General features: G+C 39.2%; 1 pseudogene; it reads left to right on the forward strand.

The window, feature by feature from the left end:
* Positions 1-10153: 10153 nt before the first annotated feature.
* On the forward strand, positions 10154-10750 carry LOC148035243 (phosphopantothenoylcysteine decarboxylase pseudogene; annotated as a pseudogene).
* The last annotated feature ends 10910 nt before the right edge of the window (positions 10751-21660 follow it).

Here is a 21660-nt window from a genome sequence, read left to right on the forward strand (position 1 = left end):
GGAGGTGATTAATCACCCTTTCAAGGCTTGCTCTCATGAAACCTGAGTTGCAATGAGCTCTTTAATGATTGAGATAGCCTTAGTAAAGATGAATTCATATTCTTCCCATGAGGATGGTAGAGACTTCATATTGTTTGTAGTATTTTCATTGAGGAGACCTCAGTGAAGTCATTCATAGTTGCGTACAAATAGAGTGAAGGTGTTGAGTGCTAAAATGATTGTATTTTTAGATGTTTTTAATTGATTTTTGGTTGATATAAAGGTGTTTTGATTGAATTGTGATGAATTTGGAAGTATTTTGGGATAGTTTGATTATGTTCGAGAGAGTCGTGATGGTTTTTGGTTGAGATGTAATGTTCTTACATGTTCTGTGATGAGTCTATTTGCTTTTGTTATAGTTTGTTTTACCTTTTCTTTGATTATTTTCTTTCTATTTTGGTTGGTTGAGATTGAAAATAAGTCTTTTGAGGATTGACTAAGAGTATGTTTAATGGTTTTGGATGGTCTGAAATGGTTTTGGTTGAAGCTGCACAATTTTTATTCTTTCTATTAACCCTTTGTTGAGCTTCTATATAGAGCCTCTATCTCTATTTTGTTTGTCTATGTGAATGTTCTATAGGATGGATGTTTAGCTTGTGAATGTTTTGTAATCTTGGAAGAGAAATAATGCATGCTCAAATTAGCTTGAAGAAGTGGAAGAAGTAGCTGAAGAAGACTCAAAGTGAAGACTACAATGACAATGACAATAGTGAGCTCTCAAGGGACATTGTAGTGGCTCTGGTGACTCTTCATATTAGACATACCTCTTAGGAGGGCTATCGATGAACAAGAGAGGATTATTGAGCATTATTGATTATAATTCCATTGTACTATTGACTGAGGATATGTGTGAGAGAGACCAAGTATGAGAGAGAGTCATTTCTATGCTTTAAAAACCATTATATCTATATGAGAGATTGAGAGAAGACTATGAAGACATTGAAGATGAATATTATGTGATGAGATTCCATTCAAAGTGGAGCATTATTTTTTGTTTTTGTGGTTCTTTTATGGATTCTAAGAAAAATATAAAGATTGTGATTGATTTTGTTAAAGATAAAGCCGTGGGAGATTCTTTCTATGATGCTGCATGAAGATTTGTTGTGCTTAGTGTTCTCTTTCCTATTGTGGTTATATAAAGGATAAAACCAAGCTTGTTGATGAATACAATATAGATTTTCTTGCAGTAAGATCCTTGTTTCCTTGGTGTTCTCTCAAGAGCCCCATGTTTTGGTGCATAGCTGTGGAAACACTGCCATCAACAAGCACCAACATAGTCAGAAAATAGAAAGTGGCACTGTTGAAGAGAAAGAAAAGCAATGGAAGATTGGAGAATCTGTGCTACTGTTGAAGAATTGGAGATCTTCATTGCCAAATCCACTTTCTACAAGAAATCCATCCCTCAATGGCAGAAGCATGTCACTATCTTGATGTGGGCTCTATATGATAGACTAATCCCACTATCTTCTGAAGTTATAGAAAGTTGTATCACAATAGCCAATTGTTTCCCACAAGTTTGAAAAGTAAAGTGGAAATAAAGAGAATGACCATCCATGGGAGATTTGGTAAACATCGAAGAGTTTCTAGGTATCATTAAGTGGGAGATTGTGAAGAAGCTTCAGAAGCCATGGCAATCAGTTGAAGTTCACAAGAATAATAAGGAAAAGAGTTGGAATCTATTCGTGGATGGTCAACAACACAATATATGGTGTGCTTGGTGCATTGACAATTTGTTTGTCCAATTGGAAACTCATTGGAAGTTAGTGGACAAAGTGTTCTTCATAACCTATGCTATTGAAACCCTTCGAAGTTGGTATTATCAAGACAATGACACTATGGCGATACTCAAAAGAATGAATTTTGATACCTTCAAAACTGAATATCTTCCCCTCTGTAGTGGAATGAAAGTTGAATTTGGAGACATTGAAAAGAAGGAAGTAGAAGAAATCTTGGAAAGAGAGTCCTCTAGAGACTAAAGCCCTTTTGATTTTGTTCTCTTGAGTGCATACAAATAGGGTGGAGCTAACTCCCTGATGAATGACGCGATTAAGAGACAAGCACTAGAATGAGTCTAGAGGTATGTGAGAAGAGAAAATGCAAAAATCAAAGTTGAGAACAAGCTAGCAGCAAAAGTCTCCTTTGATGCCCTTGTAGCACTCTTTATAGAAGTTCCCAAGGCGAATCAAGGTCCCCTTCCTAGTCAGATCCATTGTGGAAATATTGATGATAGGCCAGCAAATGTAGTCTCGTTGCCCATCTTTAAGGGAGAGTATAATGAAGACCATAATCTTCATGTAGCTGAGTTTATGGTAGAGTGTGTAACCAATAATGTAAGAAACCCCGAGCATTGGTTGGCAATATTCTCTGCCCCTTTCAAATGCTCGGTGTTTCAGTGGTATGAGAGACAAAAAACATGAACTTTTGGCACATGGGATGAGTTGGCCTTCCTCACTAAGTTCAGGTGTGAAGGTTTTGAAAAGCGGATGCAAAAGGAGTTCATGAATTTAAGTCAGTCCTCTGGTGAATGGGTGGAAGCATGTGTCTCTAGAATGAAATCCATACTGAAGAAATGGACCAATCATCACTTGGATAAAGGCATCCAAAAGGGAGTTTTTCTTAGAGGCCTACAACTAGAAGTTTGCAAGTTTGTGGTATTGAGAAGACTAGTCAATCTACAAGCTATAGTGGAAGGTGCAAGACTGTATGATGAAGTTGAAGCAAGGAACTTGATGACCTCAGGAAGAGGAGTCTTACCTCCTTCCATGCCAAGAATGGTATACCCACCAAATGCAGCCCTGGGGACTGTTCCCTACCCCTACCCTCATATGCAAATGTGGTCGTAGTATAGTACACTGAATTCATAGTGGTGGTGGCTACAAATAGTAGTACCTCAAATTATGGTTCAACCACAACAATAGTGACCTTAAATAGTTCCCCCAATGGCGACTCAACAATAACAGTGGAATCCTACCAACTGGAACCAACAACCACCAGTCTCAACAGGAGCTTTGAATCAAAATCAGAACAGAGGACCCTTTGGATCAACCCAACCAGTTTATGCAGTAATTATAGAGACTTTCCAAATTCCTACTACGAGTACTCTAGGAGCAAAAAATTTGAAGGAATATTTTTCTAATTTAGTCGCAAGCATTAAGAAAGAGCTGATGGATTTGATTGCAAAACAATTGCAGACACTGAAGGTGAATAGCAGCAACATATCCAATTCTGCTCAGGGGGTGGAGGAGATGTGATGCGATCTAATACATGGTGTGAAAAGTGCCATTAGACAGGACATTTATACCCGAGAACCAACTATGCTTGGAGCCTTTTGTTCATACTGTTTAAGGAAGAACCATACAGAGGATATATGTTCTCTGAAGGAGATACACGAAAGAAGGAAAAAAGATACGGAAGCAAGGTTCAAATTATTGGAATCCAAGATGACCACCTAGGATATAGGACCAAAGCCTAGAGAGTTCTATCCTAATTTTGATCCAAGGAGGTTTCCCTCTCAAAGTTATAGAGGAAAACAACCAGAGATCAGAAGTGGAGTGTTACAGATGTGGAGAAAAGGGACCATCACCAAATTGTTGCCCTTATGCAATCAATGCAATGGAGAAGGCCACACTACAAAAGACTATCCTAGTCTGGCTCCTGTGAAAGCCAACACCACTTATAATCAATAGAAGACCCAAGAACTTGCCTCCAACTTAGGGGAATTGAAAATTGCAACAATAACGTGTGCTAAGAAAAGTGAACCCATACTTCCAAAAGAGAACGTTCCCTCTGTCAAAATGGTAAAGTTTAATATTCCAAAAGAGAAACAAAACAAAATGTTCCCTCTGTCAAAACGGTAAAGTTCAATCTTCCAAATGAGAAACAAAATAGAATGGCACAATATAGAGCAGTCCAATACTATAGAAGGATACATAGACAGTTACAAAGACATGATCAGAGGTCCAAGAGATAGAGGATATAGAAGTACCCCCAATGATAGAAGAAGTGCAAATGTTGTTGCTTCTAGAGGAAAGAGGAAAGATAAAAGTGGGTGTTACCCCATTCCCTAACCGATTGGAGAAGCCCATGGACCCTATCAAAGAGTATGACTTGGTCAAAGACTTAGACACCTTCAAACCAAACCTAACATTCTAATAGTTGTTATTGATGCTATCCCCTACTTGGGCTAAATGAAATTTAAAAGCATACTGACAAGAAGACATGGCCTGATGATTGCTCCTACAGTCACACCACTAAGTCCAATAAAGCCCCATAGCCTATGAAAGAAGTGGATGTGGCTAATGCCTTCTAGGATCTTGACACTCTAGGGATTGGCTTTTGGATTAAAGGATGTTTTATTGTAGATGCCTTTAATCCATAAATCCTGAATATCTTTCCATAAATCTTGACATTCCACCTTCTTCTCTTCTCTCTCAAATTGAGATCGAGAGAACAACCTTGTCTTCCAATTGGCAAGTGATCTTTTGCTTGCTTAAAAGAGACATGACGAATTTCTCTACATCGATCTCATTGTCTTTGCTACCCAACTTTATATCGATAAACAATTTGTCATCACATCTTCCATCTCGATCTGTTCATATGTCTTTTGATCATATCCGAGAGTTTTTTTGATCTTGTATCTTGTCTATATCTTTAATCAAAGAATTTGTTTTCTCATTCTTCTTGAATCTAAAATTCTTCTAGATAATTATTTTATGTTGAGTACTCCCATCGCAAAGCATCCCTGCGGGAACAATGACTGTTGCACCAAGAACAAGAGCATACGCTTGGTGCAACCAAAACGATCGAGGTTGTGGTTAGTGAGAGAATATTATTTGATGGCTGTAATGTTTCAGCCTACATTAAAGCCTTTGAAAGCCAAATGAGCTTCTTCAGAGTTCCGACCACTTGGAGCAATTATTTCTTATGGCTTGTCACGCTTGCTTTGCAGGTTAGAGTGACAGATTTGTTTGTACACAACTCTAACTAGAATTCTTTCAAGAAAGTGCTCAAAGATGAATATTTTATGGAGGATTATGGTATTGCTACATAGAAGACATTCAAAGAGTGGGTCTATCAGTCGAACAAAGGATTTGTTTCTTTAGAGTTGTTGTAGGAGTTTGAAGAGCGATACAACCAATTGTATGCACTAGAGCAAAGAGCTCTGAATTTAGAGAAAGTGGAGTTATTCTTGCATGTGGCTAATCCTGCACTTCAAGATGAGTTGAAAGAGCTTGAAGACCGTATGCATCCAATGGGATTGAAGATGGATTGGCAGGATGTTGTTGATGCAGTTTCTACACTTACAAAGAGGCAGAGATGGAAGGCTCGCTTGCAGAACGGAATTTAGTCACCATCAATGATGTCTTCTCCTACCTTGACCTCTCCTACTTCTCCTGTTGCACCATCCACTACTTCTCCTATTTCTCATCTTGTGTCTATGCCTATGCCTATTCCTGCTGCGGTTGTCAGACAATCTACAAAACTGATTGTCGAAGATATGGTGGAGGAAATTTCAAAGAACTTAATAGACCTACAAATCAAGATGACTAGAATGGAGTAGTAGCCACTTAGTCCTAGCTCCATTTTCAACCCCAACTTCTTCTACTCCTGCAAATTCTTTTAGAAATGATCGTGTCCATGATTGCATGTGGTGTGATAGTCCAAACCATAAGCGGAAGGATTGCCAAGATTTTGAAGAAGCAAAAGGCTAAAGTTGGTAGTCTAGAAGGACAAGATGATATGTTTTGGAGATATAGAGTAGTCGATCAAACCCACTTTCGGTAAGGGTGATATGAAGAAATTGTTGGAGGAGTCTCTTTTTCACTCTTCTTATGTGATATGCAAGATATGGCAAGAGAAGCTGTTGCATGTGGCCTTCAGTTGGAGCAATTGCGGAAGGATAACTCTTCTTTATGGTCTTATGCAACACTGCACGTAGAGAAGAAGGGAAAAGCTTCATCACCCAAACTTTTAGCCATAGGTGATGCGATCAGAAAAGGGACTGGATGGGATAATCTAGTTGATGTCTTTTCTATCTATGTTTATATGGAAAAATCTCAACAATTTGAAGCGCTTTTGTTGAGGAGAAGTGAAAAAGAGATAATGATCGTCCTGAAGGTTCAAAGGAGGGTGACTAGGAGGAATGATCCAGCTCGTTAGCCTTCTTCTTCAAGACCGGAGCAAAGTATGGCTAATGTTCAGAAGCTAAAAGTACAGGAAGATCAGAATGCCCTAAAGACAAAGGATTCAAAGCCAAAAAAGCAACTGGATTTAAGCTGCTTTCTGACATTGAGACGACTACAGACTTGAAGAAGGTACTTGAGGATCATATTCTTAATTGCAAAATTAAATTCACTCTTGGAGAAGTCTTGGGGATTGCCAAAAGAGAATTTCATGATGTTATCATCAACATCATTAAGAGAAAATGACAGGTTATTGAAGAGCCGACACAAGATATGATCCATCGAGAGGCTTTAACAGTTTGCTGAGGCTATTATCTATGGGTTGTAGATTGAGAAAATTGAATCTGATGAGGAGAGTATTGAGGATTCTACAGATAAAGTTTTATGTATGTAGTCCAAGAAGAATCTTTAGCCTTTACTTTAGCCCGTACAGATGCGCCTAGATTGGTGCCTTATAGCCATTTTTCTCGTAGTCACTAGGCTCGTGCGACTACGGCGACTATAGTCAAGCTAGGTGAGACAGAAACCCCTTGTGTTGATCTTTTGGATCATGGCTCCGAGATTAATGTCATAGTGCGTGGATTATATAATATTGGTAGATGACCAGTTGATGTGGATCATGGTTGGTGCATGCATGTAGCCAACAATACTGCAGGAGATTTGTATGCATGCTACTTGTTCAAACTTAAAGATCTCTATTGGAGATGTGGAAGAGTCTTATCATTTCTTTGTGCGGAACTCTTGTTCCTATCTTATTATTTTGGGGTATCCATTTATTGTTGAGTCTTGGATGGAGACTAAGGTTTTGGATGATGGGTTTACCTATGCGCGGATCCGAAGTAAGGATGGAAAGAGGGCTATTCAATTCATGACAGTTTGTGTCAGCCATTAGTGGAATAAGGATTCCTTGAGGGATTCCCCTCTTCGAGCAAGAGAGCTGGATTCTTAGTAGGTACCATTGTCTTGCGAGACGACGGCGGTATGAGATAGGGAAAGCTCTCGCCTCTTGGCAATGATAGTTTTTCCTCATGTGTTTATGGTGTATCTACTGAAAGTACTTTGTGTTTTCAGCATATTTTAGACATGCCTAGAGCTGCTAGGCATTACGTGAAGAGAAAAGAGAAAGAATTGAAGCTTGCAGGTGTTTTACAGGATGAAGACATGGTAGATCGTCTCTATGATGGGTTGTCATGCTTAGATACTATGGAGGATCTTTCAGCATTGTTGAAAACTGAAAATCAAGAGTTGACATATGTCTTACAGGTCCATTCTCTAGCGATGTATTGCAAAATTGTTGATTTCATGTCGCAAGAAAATTTGGGTGCTGAGAATTCTCAGCAAACAGTGTTTTTTACTAAAATATTTTAGCAAAAAGAGTTGGATGTTGTTTATACACATCAAAATTTGTGTTTACTAGGGTATTTACAACAAGGGCTAAAATTTGCAGGTTGTAGCAAAGAAGCCAGAGTATAGATCAAATATAAGATAGTTGACAAAAAGGTTAAACCAATTTCACGACTACTACCATTGGATAGTGATGAGATGATTAGAAGAGCAGCTATGCAGCCTCCTTTACGTGTTCCTACTACAGGTATTGGACATAGGTTTTCAGTCGAGACACTGAAAGAGATGAAGATTGCAACTGAAGATTTTTTGCTTTCAGAAGAGGTGAGATGTTTTGAGGAGATGCTGAGTAGACATGGGAGAGCTTTTGCTTTTTTCCCACACAAGATTGGATGTGTTGATTGATGCCTATGGTTATTTTTACCATTTCGCATGTCCCTTGGAATCTACGGCCTATTCTTGTGCCTAGGGCTCACTTGCCCAAATTGGTGGAGCTTTTGAATGAGCAGATCAAGATGGGAATTCTAGAACCATCTTTAGCTTCATATTGTAATAGATTGTTCATAGTTCCTAAGAAGAATGGGATACTCAAATTCATACAAGACTTACAGCTAGTGAATAGGGTCACTATACAAAATGTTGGTATAGGACCTATTGTGAATGAGTTTGTAGAGGCTTTTGTTGGATGCACTATCTATTTACTTGGAGATCTTTATTCTGGCTATGACTATTTCCAACTTGCCCTTGAGAGCAGAGATTTGACTACAATGAAGACACCTTTTGGCCTTGTCCGGATGTGTACACTTCCACAAGGAGCTACTAATTTGATTGCTCATAAGATGTATGGGATGAACAAGGTCTTACAAGATTTTATTCATGAGCTTACCATGCCTTTCATTGATGATCTACCTATTAAGGGTTGTTTGGAGAAAGAAAAGGATGAGACTTTAGATGATCATGGATGTAAGTTCTTTGTGGCCGCGCATATCAGAGATGTTGAGAAGATTCTTTGCAGGGGCTAGAGGAAGTGAATTTGACCTTGTCAGGGCTGAATTCTATTTTTGGTGCCAAAGAGGTTTTGATTGTTGGACATATGTGTGGTTATTATGGCAGGAAGCCTTCTCCTACAAAGGTTGATGCTATACAGAAGATTGCGGAGACTTGCTCTTCTACTTTGGAGGTTCACAGGTTTCTTGGAGCTTGTGTATTTTATCTTATTTGGATTCCTTATTTTTCTCATATGGCAGATGATCTCTACCAGCTCTTGAGGAAAGGGCAGCATTTTTCTTGGGAGATGAGACACACTAAAGCTATGCAGAAGCTAAAGAGATTGTTGAGAGATGCTTTGACTCTTTGAAAAGTAGATTATGAGTGTGGGATACCTATTATACTCACTATTGATACTGGTCCTATTGAAATTGGATGGGCTGTTGGCCAAGATGATGCAAATGGAAATAGATATACTATTCGGTTTTTGGGGCAAAAGTCCTAAATGAGTGGTAGCATAGGTATCCACAGATTAAGAGGGAGCTCTTGGGAGTTATCACGGCTCTCAAGAATGATAAAGAGTACCTCATTGGTGATGTTGTGGTGGTCAAGTCTGATTGTTTGCCTCTTCTAGGTATGATCACAAGTTGTTCTACTCCAGACATTGCCATGCTTAGGTGGATTGGGTACATAAAATCCATGAATCCTGAGTTTAGGCACATAGTAAGTAAAGACAACCCAATAGCCAATATGCTTTCACGAGTGAGGTATGATGACATGGATTTTTCTTGCATTGATGATGCTGATAATGGGGCTGATCTTTCAACCATGCATGTTGATCATACTTATCATGTATCTACTTTGGAAATCTTTGATGAGTCTTTGTATATGAGGAGAGTATTTACAGATTGGTTGTTATTCAAGCACCATGTCAAGACAGGATGGGTGCACTGATGCGGACTTCAAGAAGATCGAGAGAAAAGCTTATGGTTTCTTCTTGTGGAGTGGACTACTTTGGAAGCATCCACAAAAGTGAGGAGGACAGCCATTGAGAGTTGTATGTGACATAGCTTCATAGGTGCGAATCATGAAAGAGTTTCATGAAAGTCTTTGGGCTGGACATAGAGCTATTTGGGCAACCTACGAGAAGATTAGAGAGCGATATTGGTGGAGAGGCATGTATAGAGATATCCCACAGTTTGTTGAGACATGTAATGATTGTCAGTTATTTTCTTTAGTGAGGCATAGAGATGAGCTTCATCCTACCTATCCATTATGAAGCATGCGTTAATTTGCATTTTTCAAACCACATGAATGATTGGGTATGAAATTCTCTCCCAAAGCATATTCTTGATAGGGCACATTGTATGGAAAAATAGGTTCATATGAAGGAAATATCCATTTTGAAGACTCAAAGATCAAGGGAAAAGGTCGTAAGTTTTACATTGTCTGTGAGTTTTCCTTGAAGAAAAAGATGGGCCTCCTCTTCTCGAACTATAGCGGCTTCAGTCCGTCATACTGCATGGAACTTCATCCCTCACAAGTCTTCAAAGTCTTCACATGATCATAAATGCTGGCTTAACACAGGTGCTGAGGTGGAAATGGCTACAAAAGCATTATCAACTTCAATGTCACAGTCTACAAGTTGTCAAAGGCCTTGACTTATTCTAGCAGCAAGTGGTAGTGTTGCTGCGATAAAGTTTGGAATTCTTGCTGAGAGCTTATCTGATTGGGAAAAAGTGAAAGCTGTCACATCTAAATCTTCTGTGCATTTCACTGATAAAGTTTCTCTACCAACAACAGTAAGGTTGTATACAAATGAGGATGAATGGTCCAATTGGAGCAAGATAGTTGATGATGTGCTCCATATTGAGTTATGAAAGTGGGCAGATGCAATGGTGATTGCACCTCTTTCAGTAAACACGCTTGCAAAGCTAGCAGGTGGGCTTTGTGATAATCTTCTAGCATGCATTCTTCATGCATGAGATTTCATGTGGAACAACCCATTCACACAAAAGCATCTACATGCAATCAAAGAGTTGGGGTTTGTTATTATACCACCAATACCTAAAAAGCTAGCTTGTGGAGATTATTGCAATGGAGCAATGGTAGAACCATCTATTATAGATTCAACTCTAAGGCTTTCAATGCATAACAAAAATTCTCAATTGAAGCCCATGGTTTTGGACTTAGTATAGATTGAGGCCAACTACATTGGTTTGGTGCTTTTCTTCTTTGAGGATATGTTTTGTCACTAGTGCAAACATAGCGCTCCTATGCCATGAACTCAATCTTGACAGCATTTGTGGCATCATGACCTTTTCTCCATCAAATCTCGACAAGATTGTCTTGTTCGTCAGAACGGCATAACTTGGCTCATCTTGGTCCTCCTCTCGACTATCACCATTGTGTACATCATTGCATGCATCTTCACAAAGTGAGACCTAACTTACAAGAAGCAACACCCTTGCCATTGTTTTCTTGTGGATAAGAAGCATCATCTTTTCCACTTTGCTCTTTCATTTCACATGTATCTTCTCAACATTGCCAATATGATCTCTGTTCTAGAAGAGAGCTATGGGCTGAAATCTCTAAAGAAGAGTACTAAGCTTATAAAGGGGAAGAGGATCGATTCTTTCTTACATTCTCTATGCCATGTATCTTATTTTCTCATCATTGGTGGTGATTACCTTCGACCTTGCAAGCAGTTCAAGTAGACATGTGCTGCTTCGTATTTTTCTGGCTATCGTATTTGCAATTGCTTTGGCAATTGTGGAGCTATTAGGCATTGTGGTGTTTACAATTCTGTATTATGCATGTAAGGCCTATCATCACGAGCCAATAGACACTTTGGCACTTTCTGAACATCTCAACCCCTATGCAGGGGAATATGTGAATTTAAGAGTGGCAACTGCAAATGGACCCAAACACATTGAAACCAATCTAACTTGGGCCAAGTTTGAGGAGCTTTGCTCTGACCATTTGGACTCCAGTTGAGAATGCCTTGAAGGATGCAAAACTAAGTTTTAATGATGTGAAGGAGGTTATCCTAGTGGGAGGCTCCACAAGGATACCGACTATGCAGGAGCTGGTCAAGAGAATGACTGGCAATGATCCAAATGTTGTTGCCAGAGAAGATACAGGGCTTCGCTGTAGCAAGACAAATGACATACACGTTGATGATGCAAAGGTGGTGAAAAGAAAACAATTAAAGCTTTAAAAAGCTTTAGATATTTAAAGCTTAAAAGCTTTAAGCTATTAAGCCTATTGCTTTTGTTTTTCTAAATGCTTAAAGCTTTTAAAGCTAACCTTTAAACAAACTAGAGCAAAAATCCCACTCAATGTGTGGAAGGAAAAACTATATAAGGAGGGTAGAAGAGGTGCAAAGGGCCTCCTTGATCTCTCCATCAAAATCACATATGAGAGGCTCTTGAGTTGAGCTTTATGCTCCTCGCCTTGGCCATCAAATTTGAGAGAAAGGCTCGAGTTTGAGCTTGGTGCTCCTCACCTTCCTTGAAGATCATTATCAAGTTCTATGGAGTGGCTTTTGAGTCGAGCTATGAGCTCCTTGCCCTCTTCAAAGTTCTCGTCATTAAATTCTATGAGAGTGGCTTGGGTTCGAGCTTTGAGCTCCTCACCTTCCTTGAACATCTTTCCATAAATCCTGACATTCCACCTTCTTCTCTTCTCTCTCAGATTGAGATTGAGAGAACGACCTTGTTTTCCAATTGGCGAGTGATCTTTTTCTTGCTTAAAAGAGACATGACGAATTTCTCTACATCGATCTCATTGTCTTTGCTACCCAACCTTATATCAATAAACAATTTGTCATCACATGTTCCATCTCGAGCTGTTCATCTGTCTTTTGATAATATTCGAGAGTTCTTTTGATCTTGTATATTGTCTATGTCTTTAATCAGAGAATTTATTTTCTCATTCGTCTTGAATCAAAAATTCTTATGGATAATTATTTTACGTTGAGTACTCCCATCATAAAGTGTCCTTGCAGGGCGAGTGACTTTCACGAACCCCGTGTAAATTCCGTGCGACAATGGTAAATTTTTTTACCCCCGCCCTATGATGGTGCGCGGAACGGGGGGTGCTTATTTTTTATGATTCTTTTTTTAAAAAGAACATACAAAATTAAAATTAAAAAATCCCCCCAACCGTTCCCTCATGTACCCTCCCCTCTCTCCTCTCTCTTCTCCTTCCTTCTCTCTCCTCTCTCACCCCTGCCATCGCCTCCTACTCCCTCCTCTCTCTCCATCTCCATCTCTCACTCCCTCTCCTCCCCTCCTTCTCCCTCTATTCCTCTCTCCTCCACGCCGACGACGGCTCTCCCTCCTTTTCCTACTCCCCATCACTCTCCTCGCCTTCCACCCACCTTATGGCTACCGCTGCCTTGCCACTCGCATGTCCCTTTCCCTAACCCCTCATGCCTCCACCTGCAAACCCTCCCCGCCCCCACCCGTCAAAACCTCCCATCCCACCACCACCTACTCTCCTACCCCAACCTACTCCTACCCAACCCAACCCAACCCACCTCTCCCCGCCCCCACCTGCCCAACCCTCCACCACGCCACCCACTATCCTACCCCAACCTGCCCCTACCCAACCCAACTCTCCCACCAAGCCACCCGCTATCCTACCCCAACTCGCCCCTACCCAACTAAACCCTCCCTGCCCCCACTCATAAACCCTCCTTGCCCCCACCCAACCCAAACCTTCTCGCCCTCACCTGCCAGATCCTCCCATCCCCCCCCAACCCCCGGCCGTCCTACCCCACCCACCCATACTTCTGCCCCACCCCTCCCCCCATTTCTTATCCCCCTCAAAAAACATTTCCACCCCCTCCCAATTTTTTTTTAAAAAATCCACTTCCAAAAAAAAACAACCATCCCCCCTCCCCCTCGAAAACATTTCCACCCTCCCCCACATTTAGACCACCCCTCCTACCTTTAGATGCTCCCCCTTAATTTGACCCCCCCACCATCGCGTTGCGTCATGCCCTTGTTCGTGTATGGGATCATTTGGGCCTATGTTAGGGTTTTTCTTTGTGCCATGCTTGTGTCTAAGCACGTTGTGGGCGTTCGTGCGGATCATGCTAGGCTCGACCATCCATGTTTATTCTTTTGTGGTCATTCGTGCGTGGATTTTTTGGTTCGCGTGTGCATGTCATTTAAGCCCTTGTTCACGCGCGAGGATTCACATCTAGTCTTCCCCAAGTGGTGGATTTGTTGTTGTTCACACACCGTGTCGTCGGTACCTGCCTTTTACCCACATCATTATTTAATTACTATTTTTAAAGAAACCAATCGAAAAAATCCAAAAACACATATAAATTTATTTAAAGTTAAATTAAATAGGAATTTTACTAAAAATTACAAGAAAATCCTAAAAATGTTAAAAATTCAATCAACTCATTCCAAAGGGAAAATTTAGATAAAAATTTCAATGTAAAGTTGAAAATTTAATCAAAATTGGTCAAATTCATGGACTTTTTTAAATTATAAAAATAACTTTAAAATTCCAAAAAAATCCTAAAATTTCTAACACACTTTGTTACATAAATTCCATCTATTTTAAATTTCTTTTTACCAACATGATATCATCTTTGAAAAAAATAAAACAACATCAACACATACATAACACTCCGAATTAAAAATATTTTTTAAAAAACAAAACAAAACAAAACACAAACCAACCTATAAAAACACAAATAAACATAACCCACCTTATATACAATTTACATAAACAAAATAAGTAAAAATGATAGTACAACCACACCCTTTTTTAATAATCACAAATGAAAATGAAAAAAAAATATAAACACATTTACAAAAGAACAAAAATTTAAAAAAAAACACTACAAAAATGAAACAAAGAAAGAAAACAAAGAGAAAAATAAAAAAATCATAATTCATAAATTAAACCAAACACTCTTATTGTTTTGAATTATGGGTATTAGCCATTCGATTTTTTTCCTATTTTATCATTGTCCAGGCGGTTGATTCTCTCTGGTCGACCTACTGCACTCTTATTTGTGGATTTTTTTGGACATGGGAATCGTGGTGGTTCTTTTCCATCATGCCATCATACTTTGAAAGTGCCATATATATGTTACCAGGTTCCATTTCACGTGCACCATAACACATATAATTTGTAAATAAAATTAACCTAACCATTGCACCCACAAAATTAACAAACTACATCTAATAAAATTTTAAATTAAAATTAATCAATCGTTAACTTGTAAAAGGAACCCTCGTCATTGCACGAGCACATGGCACAATAATCCACATAATTTTACAATTTAACATTTACCTCTAATGGTCCACAATGCACATGCATACATGTTGCAAACACATTCAAATTGTAAACCAAATGAACCCCCTGCCGTCATGCATGCATGCACTTTGCACCAGACATCATCTAATTTGTAACAAGGAAGTTCATTATTAGAGACCAAAGTTTAGTCTAAGTCGGAGTGGGGTTGGGTTACATAATCCGATTTAGCATGCATTAATGGGTAATTTAATAATAAATAGTGAAGTAAAATTTTCACCCACCATAAAAGAAATCCATGTAGTTCTTACCCACCCACATCACCGCACATTAGGATGACAACATGCACTTACGAGGATGGGGTTTATCAGTCAAATGGTAGTCTAGTCAAGTTCTATTTGTAGTCAGTGATTATGTCATCATGAGTCCCTTATGGTTTCTCTAGTTCGATCTGAGTCAAAGATACAGTGTGGCTTAATTATATTTTATTTGATTGCTTGATTATGGGGGATTAGGATGCATGTTTGTGTGCATAGCATGAAGCTTTCAATTGCACATGTGTGTAGGTCATGTCGAAATTTTTTCATAGGCTGTGGATTCCTTGGGGTTGTCTAGTTTAGTATTGTCAGTCTTGTTCTTTTCCTTAAGCTTTTGTATCTCGGTTGTGGTCTATGTATTGGTGTTTTATAGGATTTCTCTACCTTCTTTTCCCAGTCTTGTGTGTTTTTGCTTAAATAGTCTCAATGGCACCTTTTGAACCTCCTATGCTTGTGATTCAACATCTTCCCCTTCTGGTCCATGATTATTCTCTCCTGTTGGATGCTGATTGCATTCATAAGGCTAGTCTTCATCTCTTTGTGGCCCTAAATTTCCCGCCAGTGGATGTGAAGCTCTATTACTCTTTTCTAGAGATTGGTTTATGGCCGTCAGTCTTGTTTATCCCCTACTATTGTCAACGAGGCCTTGTTCCTGCCTTTTACAGCTTCCACTATGCCTAGTGGTAACCATTTATTATCCACTATACAGATTCTTTCCTTATTGTTGCAGAAGGAAACCTCTAATCCTTTGGTAGCAAATAAGGTTATCACCATTTTGGGAGTATCAATGGCACATATTTCCTCTCCCTTGTGGAAGCAATTATGTCAATTTCTCCACGATTGGGCAAGCTTGCATCAAAGTGTTTGTCCAAGGAACTATTCACTATGATTGCCAAAATTCTTGAAGATTAATTGGACAACCTTTCTATTGGCTAAAATGGATCAACATTTTCAGCGTGTAAAGAAGGATCAACTTAGTCTTATTTCTTATGGGGTTCTTCTATAAAAGATCATTCAATTGGCACTCCCCCAGGTGGCTTCCTATGCCTGATCTTGTTCCACTTCCACATCAGTCTCCTCCTTTTGTTCCTTCTCCTCTTATGCAACCCAACTCAAATTTAGCAGATGTGTCCCTTGTCAGGATCATTCGTAGTAAGAAGCGCCGCACACACAAGGTCCTTCTAATCATGTCCCTGTTTCGTCACTTGTGGTATAGATTCCGATACATGATGTGTCTGGTAGCTCCCTTCCCCCATTCCTTGAATGTCCTAATTTGTTTGTAGTACAATGGGAAGGTACATGGGATTCACAAATTCCTTCATCCCTCTAGATGTTGATTACTGGCACCTTGTTTTCTAGCTCATGTCAAATGTCCAGACTATAATGTAAACATCTTGGACTTCCTGTCTCCATTCTGTCTACATAGGAGTTTCTGCCTCTTTCCAGGACAAGGTGGATTCCTTGACCCATCAATTGAGTAAGGTGCTAGAAGATTTGGCTTCAGAAAGGTATGCCCTTAGTAACATCCATAAGCAAATGCAACGAGCTACTATTGTAATGGATTCTTAGAAGGCTAAAATTAGAAAGGTTTTCCCTCAATAACATCCATAAGAAAATGCAAGGAGCAACTATTGTAATGGATCCTCAGAAGGCTACTATTAGAGAGCTAGAAGTTAAAGTTGCAAGCTTAGAGGCAAATAAGGTGTCCATCACTAAAGAGAAGGATGATGCTTTGGTAGATATTCTTACTTTAGACATGAAGCTTAGTATTTGTGAGGGTGAATTAAAACATGCCCAAGAGATTGTGGAATATGAACAAAAGCATATTTATGAAATGTAGTCTAAACTAGCTACCCTCTCTATCCCCCTCCTACTCTTGTTATTCCTTCTACTGTGCCTTCTAAGGAGGAGCTAGAAAATTTACAGGAACAAGCTAGGTTATGTGATGCCTTTGCTACCAAGGTAGAAAGATTACATCACTGTATGGATTGTGTGTAGAAAGCTTTTGCTCATTAAAATGAACTTGTTTCCCCTTTGCCCTCTTTTTGGCTTAAACATCATCAATAGTGGTTAGCCTTATATATATTTTTGAGCAATGTGGATTTACAGCCTCCAAAGGGTGGTTGGCAGGATCTTTGGTTGAGTGATTTGCTTAAATCAGTGTTTGATAATGCCTTGGATGACTTGCTTGATCCTCAAGTCAAATTGCTCTCTTTTGTGTATATTAAAGGGGATTTGCAAATTCTAGAGGATGGGATTTGGATGTTTATGTGGGGAATGTGGTTTTGCAAGCTATATTGTATGCACATTCTATGGAGTTCGATCTAATGGATGCTTTGTAAAACTTTCATCAGTGCACATCCTAGTGTCAAGGAGTTGATTGGCATGCTATCATGGGTCCACATCATTGATAAGGATTTCTTCCAAATTTTTAAATTTCATTGTTCTTTTTATTCTCACGATCCTTGTGATCTTATTTCGTATCCCCCTATTGCTACTCGCCTTCCTTCTTATATTCATCTTCTTACTGTTAATCATCATTTCATTCCTTTTTTATCTTTTACCCCTACTTTATTCCCTCGTATTCTAGTTTTTACTCCCTACCCTTTTATCACTGATCCTACTACCTCTTCTCCTCCTATAGATCCTTCTCTTATTGTTCTTCATGTTCCTTCAACCTTTTGCTCAAAATCAATTAAAACCCTTTTAGTACCATTTCCTCCATTTGTAACATCATTATCCTTGCACTTTTTATCTTTCTATGATCTATCATATCCACCTCTTCAATGTTCTACCCTAATCCCTATTCTACCTCCTATGGAATATATCAATCTTCCACCTCAGTTGTGAGGTGTCCGCTAGTCTCAATCCACGGCACACCTTTTAGTAGTCCATCAATAGGTTTTCCAAAAATGATACTGCTCGGTGCTCCCTTGGAACATCATGGGTTTTGTCACTTAGGCCCTACTGAGTCTACTTCGCAACGGGAGAGTTCTGGCCGAACCCACTAGGATCGACCTGAAGTTTTGGGTTCCTAATATCGGATGGGTCTCCTAGCAGCCAGCTAGCATCAGTAACTTCGAGTCCCACTTTTAGAGGATTACTCGATCTAAAGTGGACTTGCCATTGCACTTGGTTCAAAGAGAATGGAAGACGGAGGGGAGTGCAGTACGTCAACCCTCCTGCCCATAAGGCAAAATCCCATTCCGGCCCCCTAAAACAATGCAAGTCAGTTCTACCTAACGACTAGTTGGTCAATTTACCATCTTCCTATTTCTATTGCCGATTTAGAAAAGCTCCCAACAGCTAACCGAGAGGACCACCCTACCATTGGATGGACCCGTCGAAGGTTACGCCCACCCTCTTTCCTCTGATGATGGGTCATCTTTAGTTTTTTAATTACCTACAACACATTTATTGGAACATATACAACCAGCTTTCTTAATTAGTCCATTAAGTCATAGGTTCCTTCACATAATTTATCTCACCAACATGCATACAATTCGAACAGTAAAGAAAACTTCTTTATTATATTGGAATTTTATTACAATTTTCATATTTCCATCCCAGCGAAAGATACACAGAGTTCCATGCGGATATTCTGTCCACAAAGATTCCACCCTCATAACTAGTATTTAGGATTCCAGGATCCCATCCTGGGTCACGAAGGGGCTCATCAGATTCTTGGAACAATGCAGGATTTACAGCCAGAGCCCCCTCTCGCACCTACAATTCCTACTGCTCGAGACTATCCCTACTGACAAACCTTTCGCCTACGGAGCTGGTCCAAGCCTCTCGTAGCGATAATCATGACCCCCTTGGAGTAGGGTCTTGCCGCTAGCTTGGGGGTAGCCTAGCGCGATCCCTTCCTTTTATTCTGTTTGACAATAATTTCAATCAGATATCTAGATTCTAGCAAACACAAATAGTCCTTTCAAATGTGTATCAAATGATGCAATGACAATCACCCCAACATATAATTCACAGCTTCACATAGTCAAGGTAGACCTTATCCTAAGGTAACCTTACATTCTAATGAGGATTCTCCTCCCCATAAAGAAGTGTTGAGTACATCTCTTATAACATGTTAAGCAAGGCATGAATTTTCTGTTTGGGCTCACTTATTCAACATAAGCAAAATTTCCTAAAGAAATATATTGTGTCAATAACTCAACGAGATGACTTATAGGACTCTTAAATAGACAATTAGTTTCTATAACCATCTCTAGTCAACTCTTAACCTTGTTACATTTGACCATAACTATATCGAATGCACATAAAGACATATGTACAATAACCTTTGGCAATTAATTCTATCCTGATTCTATGACTTAGAATCTCAATTAATCTAGCTACAAATCATGGTGATTAATTGTTTATGCTTGTACTAATATGTTTTCTAGATGAGTTATCAATTTGTGTAAGTGAAGAATATGAAAGCTAATATCTTATGTAATTATCTTATATAGAAAAATAATAATATAGTAATGAATAACCTGGTTTGGTAGCATGACGGCATTAGGAACTTCATCTTTACTTGTGCTCACATTAGCCACGCCCGATGTTCCATTGGTAGCAGCAACTCTCGCAACCTCGGGCACTCCTGTATCATTGGCAATGCCCGTTGCATTGGTCCCCATGGTTTTTTAACTTCATCGCTTTGGAGCCATCGTCCACGAGTGGTTTGAGAGATAGAGAAGGTGGAATAGATTTGAGATGAGAGAGCGTAAGAGAATATGGCTTAGTTAAAGATTGAGACAAGGGATTTAAGCTCTCTCTCTCTCTCTCTCTCTCTCTCTCTCTCTCTCTCTCTCTCTCTCTCTCTCTCTCTCTCTCTCTCTCTCTCTCTCTCTCTCTCTCTCTCTCTCTCTCGCAGCCTCTTGAAGGAGTATCCTTCTTTCTCTCTTCCTCTCTCTCGCAGCCTCTCGGGGTCTCCTTATGTCTCCCTAAGTGACTCCCCATGCCTCTTATTTATAGTGAATTGGAGAAAAAGGGTTGTGGCTGAGAGGAGGAGCTCTTTGTGGAGGGGAATTTTGGAAAGATCAGTGATCTGATGCTCAGATCATAAATCTAATGGTTCCATTGGCTCCGAAAGGGGGTAAAACCACAAGACTCTTGATTAGAAAGCTCTCAATTCACTCATTCTTCTTTTCTCTATTCGAAGTGCTGTCTACTGCCTGTAGACTGTGATCGCGGCGCACGCAATTTTGCCAATCACTTTTCTTTATTTTTCTTTTTATAAAATCTTCAAACTAACTAAAATATCACTTATCTTTTCTTTTAAATGACATCTAGTTCTAGAAATCTCCATATCTTTTTTTTTAAAAGATAATATCTAAAATATTCTAGTCTTGTCCAAAAGTCTAATATTCTTAGATCATCCTTACTACGCACATTAACATTAGTGATTTAATTTAGCTCATATCTCTTGTTCACGTTATAACTTCCATGAAGGGTGGCTACGGTCCTTGTTAACTCATAAAAAATATCGAGTTTTATTTATTTATTTATTTTTAATGTTAGTTATTAATGTTAGTTAATTTTTTCACTTTAGTTAGTAACCTTACTAACTTATTAATTGACTAACTAACTTTTGAACTAACCAATTAACTTTTATTGCCTGGGGATATTACATCCTCCTCCCCTTAGAGAAATCAAGATGTTCTCATCTCGAGAGAAACCGTGGGTGTTGTTGATGAGCATCCTTATTTATCCATGAAGCATCTTCTTCAAGATAATCCTTCCATTGGACAAGGTATTCTCTAAGGGTTCTATTCCTCAATTTCCTCTCCCTTACATCAATTACTCTATCAGGTTGTAGCTCAAGGACTCCTTGGCTAGGTATTACAACTTGTTGATCATCAAGGATATGGTTAGGGTTAGCTACGTATGCTTTCAATAAGCTAACATGAAATACATTGTGGATTTTTATATTCTCAGGGAGTTGTATCTTGTAAGCGCTTGGTCCTAAGCACTTGAGAATCTTATAGGGTCCATAATATCTTGGACTACCCTTCTCAAATTTCCCTAATGACAGAGAACTCTTCTTTGGATGGACACGGATGAAGACCATGTCTCCCTCTTTGAAGATTCGTTCTTGCCTTTTTAGATCAGCATACGCCATTTGTCGATCCTTGGCAGCTTGAATATCCTGTCTAATCATCTTGATTTGATCATCCATTTCTTCTAACATTTTTCTTGAGGCTTCTACCCTTAGAGTAGGATTGGAAAAATTAAGTGACATACAACAATCTTGACCATATAGTGCTTGAAATGGAGTCATCTGAATACTTCAATGATAGGAGGCATTATAGGCAAATTCCACTAACGATAGATACTGAATCCACCTTTTAGGTTCCTTGCTACAATATGCACGCAGAATATCCTCAATTACTTGATTTACTCATTCTGTCTACCCATCAGTTTGTGGATGATAAGCAGTATTGATAAAACAAAGTTGGGTTCTAATGGCCTCAAATAAACTCTTCCAGAAGTGTGATGTGAAA

This window comes from Lygodium microphyllum, chromosome 6 (genome assembly GCF_053477565.2).
Source record: "Lygodium microphyllum isolate KBCC chromosome 6, Lygodium_microphyllum_v1.1.10, whole genome shotgun sequence".
NCBI classification, from domain to species: domain Eukaryota; kingdom Viridiplantae; phylum Streptophyta; class Polypodiopsida; order Schizaeales; family Lygodiaceae; genus Lygodium; species Lygodium microphyllum.